A 12933-nucleotide genomic window follows, 5' to 3' on the forward strand; every position below is an offset into this window, starting at 1 on the left:
TGGTTCTGAGCTGTGAACCATTGCCCTGCCCAGTCTCCTCCCTCAAGGATAGCAGCTCTCATTCCAACACTTGAAGGGTTGAATCATTAAGAATATTGCCATGAGTTTGAGTGTAGCTTATGCTACCTAGCAAGATGCTGTTTCAAAAGGAAAAATAGAAAGAAAAAGATTTGTAATAAAGAACTGGTCAAAGGCTCCTTCGGGGCTTAGGAGATGGCTCAGGAGTAAGCGTGCTTGCAGTACAAGCCTCAGGGCAGTTGGAATCCCTAACACCATGTCAAAAGCTAGGAATGACCACACGTACTTAGAATCCCAGCACTGTGGAAGACAGAGGCAGGAGGATTGCTGGGGCTTCCTGGCTGACAGCTGAGCTTTAGTTCAGTGAGAGACCCTATCTCAAGGAAGTACGGCAGAGACTAATAAGGTAGAACGTCCAAGATTCTCCTATGGCCTCTATGTGAGTGCACAGACACGCACGTGCACACTTCTCATGTGCGTGCACACACACACCACATGTGCACATAGACCTAAGTATACAGCACACACATACACAACTCCCTTGACATTCTGGAGTGAAAGGAGCCTCAACAGAGGATTACTAGGGTTCTGACGATGACACAGCCCCCGCTGAGATTAAGAGATTAAGTTGTTGTTCTGTTTTGTTTTTTTATCAACAACCCCTATTCTGGAATTCACAGGAAAGAAGCACAGACATTAACTAAGAGCAAGACAGACTCAGAAAGAGAGAGGTGAGCACTGCTAAGCCCTGCATATGTGTCCTGTGTTTCTTTGAGCAGCCAGAAGAAAGACACAGCTGGTGTGGGTGGTGAGACGACCCGGAGTAAGCAGCTGTGTGTACTCGCCACAGTCCGTGGTCAGCCAAGCAGTGCCAGCCTCAAGCATGTGATGACCAGCTACTGCCACAGACAGCCTGCCCTGGACATCACAGTCAGCATGGACGCCGTGCAGGATGCTGCAGTGAAGGGGATCACAGCCGTGCCCCCCCCGCCCCCCCCCCCCCCCCCCGGTGACGACGATGCTCTCAGCCTGGCTACCAGAGCGAGCAGAACCAAGCAGCAGGACCCCTTTTAGTTAGGGTTTATATTGCTACAATGAAATACAATGACCAAAACAACTTGGGAAGGAGAGGGTTTATTTGATTTACACTTCCACAGCACTGTTCATCATCAGAGGAACAGTGGTTCCTTGGGTCAGGCCAGGGACTCAAACATGGCAGGAAACTGAAGGCAAGAGCTGATCAGAGGCCACGGATGGGAGCTGCTTACTGGCTTGCAACCTATGGCTTGTTCAGCCTGCTTTATTATAGGACCAAGGACCAGCCGCCCAGGGATGGTACCACCCACAGTGGGTTGAGCCCTCCCTCCCCCATCAATCATTAATTAAGAAAATGCCTTACAGGCTTGCCAACAGCCTGATCTTACACAGGCTTTTTCTTAATTGAAGTTTCCTCCTTTCAGATGATCTTAGCTTGTGTCAGTTTGACATAAACTAGCCAACTTAATTGACTCCTTGTCAACTTGACACACAAAAACATCATCGTTAAGCCACAGCCCTCCCTTTCTTGTTCATCCCCGGAGAACATGTTAATATCAATATCACAATATAAAACATTTCGCAAACTTAAAAAAAGTCTGTGGTCTTTACGAATTCAAAAACTTTAATATTCATTTTTTTTTAATTCAAAGTGTCTTTTAAAGCCTGAAATCTCTTTAAAAATTTAGTCTCTCAACTGTGGGCTCCTATAAAATCAAAATTAAATACATCCTTACTTCAAAAGGGAAGAGCAGTGGCCCAGTCACAATCTGAACAAAGCAAAACCAAGCTTCAACGCTGTAAATAACTCAATGTCCAATACCTGGGGTCCACTCATAATCTTCTGGGCTCCTCTTCTGGGCTCACTCATGACATTCTGGGTCAGTTCTCCAGCTCTGCCCTCTGCAGCACACACAACATGTCTTCTGGACTCCACTCCTCTTGGTGGTCATCCCATGAGGCTGACATCTGCAGACCTGCTGGGGTCCCTTGCTGCAACTGGGCTGCACTTGCAGCAATAGCCCCTCCTGGGCTCTCTTCATGGTCTCCAGCCCTGGCATACAACGCCAAGGCTGAGCTGCTCACTATGACCCTTTTGTGCCTTCAAAACCAGAGAGACTTGGGTGATTCTTACATTACCAAGTTTGGCTGCCAGCATAAGGTACAACCTTGGCCAATTCAGAATGCCACTTCTGTGTGGTGACCCTGAAGAAACACTTCCCAGAAGACTTCACTTCAGAGATGCTGGTTTCTTCTTAACCACTGCTGATTTCTTAGCTCCAGCTGAACTGCATCAATTGTCCTGGTAGCGCAAGAGTTTCACTTCAGTGGTGCTGGCCTCTTGTTAATCACGGCTGACTCTTTATCGCCAGCTGAGCAGAATGACAGACTCTTAATTCAAGACATCAATGGTCCTGATAGAGTCTAAACTTCACTCTGGAACTTCACAAGCCAAGCCTCCATCTTCTGCACTGCTTTCAAAGTTCTTATCTTCCAAGCTCCTACAGGACAATTCACTGAGTTCTCAACACTCAATGGCTTTTCTAGCTCAAAGTTCCAGAGTCTTTCTATAATCCTCCCAAATACATGCCAGGTCTGTCACAGCAATACCCCACTTCTGGTACCAACCATCTTGGTTAGAGTTTCTATTGCTGTGTCGAAACACCATTGCCAAAGCAATTTGGGGAGGAACGGATTAATTCAGCTTGCACATTCTATATCACTGTTCATCATGAAGAAAGTCAGGAACTCAAACAAGGCAGGAAACTGGATGCAGAGGCCAAAAAGGGGCACTGCTTGCCGGTTTGCTCTCTATGGCTTGCTCAGTCTACGTTCTTATAGAAAACCCAGGACCACCAGTCCAGGGATGGCATTACCCACAGTGGGCTGGGCCCTCCCCCCATCAGTCACTAATTAAGAAAATGCCCTTCAGGCTGATTTTATGGAAGCATTTTTATTTCAGTTGAGGTATTCTTCTCCTCTCAGATAACTCTAGCTTGTGTCAAGTTGACATAAAACTAGCCAACGCAACCACTGCACGACATAGCTCCTACCGCACTTCATGATTAAAAGACAGCAAAAGAATCTGTGAACGGATATCACCATAAGCCTCAAACTCATGAATGTGCAGCCCAGTTGCTCCAGCAGGTAATTGTGAGCAAATTGCTTAAAGCCCACTTGCAATTCAGTGTCAGTCTCCAAAAGAGGAATTCGAAAATGAATCTTGGGGATTCAAAGAATAACCTTGAGGCTATGGAGGTGGTTCATTGGTAAAATGCTTGCTTCCGGGGCATTAGGACTTGATTTTGAGGCTTAAATGCCATGCAAAAATTAGCCATGCATGGTAGCATACCTTTGATCCCAATCCTGGAAAGGCAGAAGTAGGAGGATTGCTGGGGTTTATTGGCCAGTCTAACAGAACCTGCAAGTTCCAGTGACAGGCCTTGACTCGAAAAGCAAACAATGCAGCAAAATGTGGCTGATGGCACCTGAGGAACGGAAGAGTATTCTTTAGCATTCACACGCATGTGTGTGTGCACGCGCGCGCGCACACACACACACACACAGGAGGGGAAAAGAAGGGAGAAAGGGAAGTAAAGAGGGAAGTGAAGAATGAATTAAACTTCAAAGTAGACTGGAAGCACCGGGCAATTTGCAAGATGCCAGGGACACAGAAAGGTCTGGCCAAGTGTGTGCTGAGTCCCCTGGAGTTTACCAACAGATAAGAGGAAGTAGAGAAGAGACCATCACTCAAGAGCTCACAGGATGGCTGCAATGAAAAAGAATCCCTGCAGGGAGCCAGGAAGAGTGGGGCCAGAGCCTTCAAAAAGAGTAGGGAGGCAAATTGCTGGGCAGTGGAGGCGACTCTGTGTGTGAGAAACCCACTAAAATGCAATACAATGGTGTAGGTAGTGTGCTCAGCACAGCCTGTACTGTGTGGGAAGCATCTGGTGCAGGGACCTTTTGTTCCCCTCATTGCATAGGTAGTGACAGACATGGAGCCCAAGCCTGTGGATAGGTTGGGAGTCAAGCGAGGGTGAGGTAGATTGCTCGCAGGTCAGAGCTCCACAACAAAGTATATTCTACCTTCTAGGGGCAGTGAACAGTATTATCTGCACTCAGGGCTCTCTCCAGAGGAACCACTACATGTTTCAGTGAACATGCATCATCCTGCCCATACCAAACAGTGAGTCAGACAGGTGCTGGACTCTACAAGAGCCTACAAAAGCAGTGGATGAGGAGCCTGGAACCATGAACCACTATTCTCAGCGAACTTATGCGGAGATGTCAAGAAAGGACTTGTATGTTTGGTGGACTGGCATTGCCTGGTTTAAGAGAGGACTTCAAGGAAGAACAACTAAGCACTAGAAAGCAAACTTCCAAGCCCAGGGTTTCCTCTCCCAAATGGTAAACAATACTGGGAAATGGACTTCTTTTTTCCTGCAAACTTGAGATATACAGACAAGTTGGCTAGAGAGTTGATATACAGATGAGTAGATAGATGATAGATATATAGTTAGGTTGATAGGTAGTGGTCGTAGAACAATAGACAGGTAATAGATAGATAGATTGATAGATAGATAGATAGATAGATAGATAGATAGATAGATAGATAGATATAGATAGATAGCTTTGTCTATCTTTTTCATTTGGGGTCATAACCAAGTATCTCACATATGCTAGGCAAGGTCTCCATTGCTAAGCTACACTGGAATATTAACCCCTATTCTCTCTTCTTTGATGAAAGACTATAAAACCGCTAAAGGAGGGGAAATAATGCATCCTAGGTTCTTGAATGTTGTAGGCTTGTCTCTCCAAATGCTTATACATGGAGGGACCAAATATACTCATAGGATAAGATAAGGCCTAGAGCATAAACCAAGACAGACAGGGCCTACAAATCATGTGCCAGTTTCCCAGGTTGCCCAATCCATTCATATTTAATGGTTTTCCTCCTCATGAAAATATCTGGGAGACTCCACTACAGTGTTATGTAGACTCCTCAATAGGGCCTGGATAAGTGTGGCGATTTAAATGAGAATGTTCCCCATTGTCTTGGACATTTGAACACTTGGTCTCCAGTTGGAGGCACCATTTAGGAGATGTGGGCTTACTGGAGGAAGTATGTCACAAGTGGGAGGGGTGAGTTTCAAGAGCTCAAAGCCTCACCCTACTTCTAGCCTACTCTGTCTGCTTCTAGCTGTTCAGGAACTGAGATCTCAGCTTCCTGCTCTGGCCACTATGAGTGATGCCTGCAACCACATTTCCCTGGGACTATCAGCCTACATAAACACTTTCTCCCTTCACTTCCCTGGTCATGGTGTTTCATCACAGCAGCATAAAAGTAACTGATACAGTGAGTCAAATTCCTTCACCGGGCCCCATGTTCCTCCATCAGAACCCATTTCCTTCATCAGAACCCATGTTTGTCCATCAGACCCCGGGTTCCTTCATCAGACTCCACGTTCCTTCATTAGACCCGGCTTTCTGTCACCAGACCCCTGGGCCTTGGCACCTGTTCTCCAAGCCCCTATCACACTGCTACACTGTAAGTTTTGTAACCTCCGGCATTATCCTGACAAAAGTGGGTATCTCCATCTTCTATGTATTGTCTGGCTTGCAATCCTGCTCCTAGCTGTTGGAAAGACCACAGCCCCCAGCATCTTGTGTGAAGTGACTGGTGACAAGCCAGCTGGAGCAACAACAGATGTGAAATATGAAGTAGTTGTCTTTCCTGTGACCTCATATATCATTATCAGTGCAACACCCCAGACCTCCAGCCTAGTCTGTGCTCACCACTGACATCATCTTACCATACTGGGTCCCCTTGCTCTGAGGATCCATCATTGATTAATCCTTTAATTAAATTTTCATGTGTATGTGCCTTGGGGGCAGTATTTTAAATAATGAAGGTAGACACTGGAGAAAACATTGTGGCTCCTTTAAACATCTCCACACTGGAGGGTAAACATCTCTGTGGAAAATTCCTGGATGAGTCTCAGCGAGTCACTGAGTCCGTATTAATTTAAGAACATGCTTGTTGCATGATCCCCATGTCAGGCACAGGCAGGACAAGTTACTCAGTGACCTTTGTAGCAAGATTTTCAGATTTTCATAGTCTCATGCCAGTGGGAAATTGCTGTGTCCCCCGAGTGTGTTCTCTGTCAAATACAGTCTCCCTCTTGGAATGCGCTCATTCCTGAACCCAGGAGCTTAAAGGGTGTAAGCAAAATGGTGGAGTTTTGGAAAGGAGAAATGCCAGACATAAGTTTTGGACATAAGTCCAGACCCATGTTTTGAGATACAAAACTAAAGATCAGAAAGGATTTTAATAAAAACATGGTGAATTTGTTTGCTTTTATTTTCTCTTATTATTTTTTAAGATACCTGTATTCAAGAGAGAGAGAGAGAGAGAGAGAGAGAGAGAGAGAGAGAGAGAGGATTTGGATGTGTGAGGAAGTGGGGAGATCTGGAAGGAGTCAGGGGACAGAAGCTAGTCAGAATATGCTATATGAAGACAAATCTATTTTCAATTAAAAGGCAAAAGAAAACCCTAAATAAAGAAATGGAAGAGAGCAATCAAAAATGGAAAGACCTTCCATGTTCACTATGTAGCCCAGGCTGACTCAAAATCCCAGCCCTTCTCAGCATTTGCAGTGCCGACTGTAGCTGTCCTCCACCATGCTGAACTCAGTACTTTCAATATGACCAAATTCATAGAAATTTGTGTGATTAAGTTCATCAAGCTAGAAAAAAAAAAACACCTAATGGCTTGAGTAGCTAGAGCTACAGGGGACAAGCCTGTTTAAAAAACTGAAAAGGAGACATCAGTGAGAAAGTACAGACAGCATGTGATCAGACCTTAGAGGAAAAAATACACACACCAGCACACACACAAAGAGACACACATGACACACACGCACACATACACACAGAGACACACACAGACATACACGCACACACATGCACACACAGACACATGCTCACACATGTGCACACATGCATGCACACACATGCACAGACACATGCACACACAGACACATGCTCACACATGTGCACACACTCGCATGCACACACACGCATGCACACAAAGAGACACACATGACACACGTACACACACAGAGACACACTGAGACATACACACACATGCACACACAGACACATGCTCTCACATGTGCACACACACACAGACACATATGCACACACACAGACACAAGCACACGTGAGCGTGTGCATGCTCATGAGCACTCACACACACTATGTGGGACTATCACCAAGCTAGATAGGACAGATGAGTGTCAGGGGCACAGTGTCCTCAAAGCTTGGTCTAGGGTAGAAAACTCTGGAGATACAGAGTGATTGGTAAAGACAGGATGCGCAAAGGAGATAGATCATGCTTTACCAAGACATCACTCAAATTGTTGGTTGATGAATCACTGTCCCCAGACCTCAACAGGCATCTTCCTGCTCCCTGCTCCATATAAGGCATCTCCAGACAGATGGATTCTGAAGTCATTCTGGGATCTGGTCAGACTTGCTGAATGTGACATGGAGACAGACCTGGTGGCTCATGTAGGGTGTGTGTTCCTAATGCCTCTTGCTAGTCATGTTTGTCTTGAGGTGAAATAGACTGGGAACGGGCATCTTGCAATTGGCAGTGTGTGCAGTGCTCTGAAAACTCTATGAAGGAGGGGCTCCAGACACAGGTCTGCAGCTCTGTGGTAGAGCATTGGCCTGGCTTAGAGACCACCACTGAGTGACTAGAAGCATGGTTCAGTATTAAAGCGCCTGTTTGGAATCCACCAATGAGGGACTGTGGGTGTGTCTCAGTGTCCAGCCTTTCTAGAATCCTCTAGTAAGAGGCTAGAGATGTGGCCCTGCCTAGAAGCCTTCACTGAGTGACTAGGGTCATGACTCAGGGATCCAGCAGTTGCATAATATGTATGCTGAAAGCCTGGGTTCCATTCCCAAACAAGGGGTGGGGAGGAAAAAAAACTTGTAAACCCTATTATGTGTTCATACTACAATAAAGTAAAATACTTCAATCTGAACACTATGTTTGCTTAGGGTACCTTCTCCTACATTCCTCCTTATGGAGGATGAGGGATGACCATAATTGTGTTGTTGCAATTAGATAATGCTACACAATCCCTTATTCCTGCGTGGCAGGGTGTGAGTCAGAAGATACGTGCTGCAGAAAGCCACCTTTAACATTCTTTAATTCCTGGGTTTTCAAAATATTCCCTGTACCAGAGGAGTGAGTTTCCAATTAAAGAGGGTTTACGAAAACACAGGGCTTTCATCCCAGGAGGCAGAGATGATGACAGCCTTCTATCTGATGAGATGAAGGCATACGTGCCACAGAACCTGACTTTAGGTCCAGGTGCCTGTGGAAGCCACAGGTCAAAACCAACCACCAACCACGCCGACAGGAGAGAGCTGGCCCTAATCAGAATAAAGGAGAGGTCAGGGCAGGGGTAGACCTGGAGAGCTCGGGCAACCCTCCCAGGAAACACCTCTTGTAATTTACCAGAGTTGGTTACATATGTATGTTTAGAAGGAAGAAGATGTACATACAAGAAGCTAGTGGACTTCTAGAACTCACTGAACATGACGAGGCTTGAAAGGAAAAGCAGTTTAGTTGAAAAAAATAAAAAGAAAGGGAAATGTCTAAAATTCAGGCACTTACCACACTAGGTCCCACTCTGGGTATTTCTTGTTGTTATTCAATTCCCACCTAAGGACAGAGCCACCACTGAAGCTCCAATTGTATAGGCAAATCAACACAGCCAGAGGTTAAAGAACTTGCCCAAGGTCACACAGTTGTCGGGGGAAACAGAGCCAGGAGTGCTGTGCTCTTCTGGGCCACCACATCCCACTCTCTAGACCCCAGACATTGTTGGCTCCCTTTCCATCTCAACCCAGCAGATGTCACATAAACTAACTTAGTGAAGATCCACGGAGCTCTCGTGGATCAGCTATTCCAGAGATCAACACAAAGCTGGGCTTGCAGTCTCAGCGTGGGTCTGTACAGTGCTTCCCGCACCTCTGCCCTTGAAGGGTGCTCAGGCTCTTACTTCTGAATAAAAATTAAAAACCAAAACAAAAATCTTGGACCAAAATGAATCTGCTAGTGGCTCCAGCCAGGCTTCTGTGGTCACTTAAAAATCGAAGAGGCTTGGCCTCTTTCATCTTATTTTTCTCCCTTTTCCCCTCTTTTGATAATAAAGACAAAGAGCCTGGGGAGGGTAGACCAAGTAGGACAGGGGTGGAGGAGGACCTGCAGTGGGTGGTCCTCTCTGAACTCGTCAGGACAAGGCCAGGTCGGTTCCTTGCGAACGATTTCAAAGTAAAAACTAATATAATTATAAAGAGTGATCCACGACACCTCTCCCATTTCCAAGCTCAAATGAGAAAACCCTTAGTTGGGAGACTGTTTCCCATATTGCCTGATGATGACTTCTAAACTCGGTAGAAGCCAGGCCCAATCCCCCTCCATCACTCTGGGGCAGGCAGGCACGCAGGCATGCCCTGGACTGGAGCTTGCCGGGACATCAGGAGCCTCCTGGTGTAGTCTCTGACAGAGGAGATGACCAGTGGCTCTAGGGTGGACTGGGCACTGGGGTCTTCCCCTCCCTCAGCCGTCAGGCAGACATCTTCTGGGTGCTGTGAGACACCTGGTTTCTGAAGCTGGGACCTTGGAGGCTCCAGGAGCTTCGTGGCCAGGTGGCCCACTGGGTGAGCTCAGCCAGCTCTGCCTTTGCTTTCATCTCCATGGTACTGAGAGACTGGCCAAGACTGGGAGGACCCCCTGCCTACTCTCCAAGGCAGCGCTGAGATCTTAGTTCTCCCCTCCCCCCAGCCCCCAAGAGGCACCCAAGGTACCAGGGGGCACGTCCCAGCTCCAAGGTTTCCATGCTGACCTCTTCTTCTGGGGTCCAACGCGGCCGGACATTGACCTGGCAATAAACACAGCTGTCCTCCCTCACCCAATGTGCTCTTCCCCGCTCCTCATCGGTGGTTTTGCCCTTCCAAAGAGCCTTCCAGTCACCAAGGTGCCTCCTCCCTCTTACTTCAACAGAGCTGCGAGTTTGGGAGTCAGCAGAGAACCAGAAGGTGCGCCCAGTGCCCCAGGTAGTCGACCCAGAAGATTGACCCAAAGTGCGCAGGCAGGATACTGCCCCTGGGAAGCGCTGGGAGGACAGAGGGGGCATCTTGGGAGCTTGGGAGGAACGTTCTTGGGCAAAGAAGGACGTGAAGAGAGAAGAGACAATGTGTGGGGTGGGGGGGCTCAAGGTCGGGGGGGGGGGGTCCCTGCAAGAACTGGCCAAGAGATCGCTCCTCTTGCCCTGCAGAAAGTTCCTGATCCAACACACCCAGAGTCGCTCTGGGAGACCAGCTTTGGTGGAACCTCGATTTTCCTTTCCTGGGACCCTTTGGGTTGGGTCCTGATTAGGGAGCGCAGAAGCGGGCGACTCTGCCTGGACTTACCTAGAACTCCTCGGGAGCCCGACAGTTGTCGCCTCCTCCTGGATTCAGGACCCCCTGATTCCTCAGTGCTCTGTGCACCCCACAGCCACGTTCAGCATTCGCCAGAGGCAACGAACTGTGATGCCGAATTCTCTCACACAAGCTGGCCGCAACTTCAGGGCAGGTCAGCCGCGCCCTGTATCTGGGCGCGGCGAAGGTCCGGATCACCCCTAAGGGGCCCTGATGGCCGAGGCCACCCGGTCTGGAGCGCGGGGTTCTCGGGATCTGGAGATGCGCACGGTCTTCTCAGATCTGCCCTGAGCAGGGAGGACGCTCAGAGTTGTCGGCTCCGGACGCCGGGGCGGGGCGCTCGGCTGTCCCCTCCAGATGCAAGCTGCGCGACTCGCTGGTGGCTTCTCGGGTCCGCGAGGCGCACGCGTGGGTCCTGAAGCTGGCACAGCGCCCCCACTCTTCCGCGGGTGCAGCCGGGTCTGGCGCGATGCGAAGAGGGAGGAATTCCCCCCTCGGCTCTGAGTTCGGGCTCCCCTCCCCTCTACCCCGCACGGACCCCTATCTGTGGTAGCAGCCGCAGCGACTGACACTTCTGGGCTCCAGATGGAGGAGGGCGGCGGCGGCTGGGCTTGCTGGGGGAACTAGAAAGGAGGTGACCTTCAAACCCCGCGCTCCAGGAGGCCGGGAGGAGGGGACAGGGTGACGCTGATTTGGGGAGCAGCAGGAGTGCACCGGTGGCCCGCGGGAGTTCTAGCAAGCCGGGCCAGAGGGAAGCGAAGAAGAGCACAACCAACAAAATCCAGATTAGAAAATAAACAAAGGAGAACGAGGGAGAGCACGAGATAATGTGTGCATGTGTATGCGTGTGTGTGTGTGCGTGTGTGTGTGTGTGTGTGCGCGCGTGTGTGTGTATGTGCGCGCGCACGCGCGCGCGCGCGCGATAGCAGCGAGCAGCCGGGCTGGCGAGCCAAAAATAATCCCGAGCACCAGGGAGCGCCCCCTCCCCCCTCCCTCCCCGGCGCCGCCGCGGTCACGGTCACGCGTGCAGCCTTGGATTCCAGCAGCCACTCTGGGCAAGGGATTCAGAGCCCCCAGGCTCTTCTTCCTAAAGCGCACAAGGGGTGAAAGTTGCCTTCGAGAGGTCTTCAGGGTAATGCCCCTGCTTGCCTCTTCCCAAAGTGGATTTGCTCATTCAGCACCCCAACCGGAGCACTTCTCCCGTCTTCGCTCCTTTCCGCACCCCCCTCCTGAGTCCCTCCCAGCCAATGTAGGAAAAGGAATCTTAGGGAAGGTTAAGGAGATGGAGCCCCCTTACCCTGGTCCACTTCTGTTCTAAGAAGTTTCTGGCAAGTACTCGAATCTCTCTGCCTGGCAGAAACAAAAAGTTAGACCCATCTAGATGATCTCTAGCTCTGAAAGTCAGACCTGGCCCGACCTAACCTACACCCTGAGTGGCCACTTCTTAGTGGGCAGAGTGCTTCTGTGGTTAGGGACCCAATCTATCTTCCCAGCAGCTCCTTGAAAGGCAGACCCCGTGGTTCTGCCTAGGCCTTCCTATTCAACTCACACTACAATGTGAGTTTATGACCTTTGCCCTGTGTCATCTCAACAGTCAGATGAAACTGATACACGGAATCTGCCTGTTTCACACGTTGGAAAGTTAAGGGATTGGAGAGTAAAGCAGGGAAGCTGCCGAGTTTTCCATTGGCTTCCCAGCTCGAAAGTCTATTTCCCTTTCCCTTTTCTCTTGTTCTCCTTCCTTCTGCCCTTTCCTCCTCCTCCCCTTTCTTTCTCATTCCCTCCTTTTCCCCTCTCTCCCTCCCTCCCTCCCTTCCTCCCTCCCTCCCTCCCTGTCTCCCTCCCTCCCTCCCTGTCTCCCTTCTTTTCCCTTCTCTCCCTCCCTCCCTGTCTCCCTCCTTTTCCCTTCTCTCCCTCCCTCCCTGTCTCCCTCCTTTTCCCTTCTCTCCCTCCCTCCCTGTCTCCCTCCTTTCCCCTTCTCTCTTTCCCTCCCTGTCTCCCTCCTTTTCCCTTCTCTCCCTCCCTCCCTCCTTCCCTCCCTCCCTCCCTCCCTCCCTCCGTGTCTCCCTCCTTTCCCCTTCTCTCCTTCCCTCCTTTCTTTTCTTTCTTCCCCTTCCCTGTTATCCCTCTCTCCTTCATTCCCCTCTCTTGATCTCTTTCCTTTTCCATTTTCCCTCCCTCCTCTTCTTCCTCCTCCCTTCTCTCTCTTCCCTCTTGTCTTTCTTCCTAGCTTCCTTTTCCCATCTGTCTTTTCTCCCTCCTTCCCTCCCTTCTTTCTTTCCTCCTTCCTCCCCTCCTCCTCTTCTCTCTCCCTCTCTCATTTACATTCCAAATGATTATGTTACACAATAAAGTCTTCTAAGGAGCCAGCTCTAACAT

The 12933-nt window shown here is 49.3% G+C and overlaps 1 protein-coding gene across 1 annotated transcript in view; it reads right to left on the bottom strand.

The window, feature by feature from the left end:
• Window positions 1-11329, bottom strand: part of Rbfox1 (RNA binding fox-1 homolog 1) — a 1523799-nt gene extending 1512470 nt beyond the window's left edge. Inside the window, exon 1 of the mRNA XM_057774158.1 lies at window positions 10546-11329. The gene's annotated coding sequence lies outside the window, so the exon portion shown is untranslated. The remainder of the gene's footprint in view (window positions 1-10545) is intronic.
• Window positions 11330-12933: the final 1604 nt, after the last annotated feature.

The sequence above is a fragment of the Chionomys nivalis genome, chromosome 7 (assembly GCF_950005125.1).
Source record: "Chionomys nivalis chromosome 7, mChiNiv1.1, whole genome shotgun sequence".
NCBI classification, from domain to species: domain Eukaryota; kingdom Metazoa; phylum Chordata; class Mammalia; order Rodentia; family Cricetidae; genus Chionomys; species Chionomys nivalis.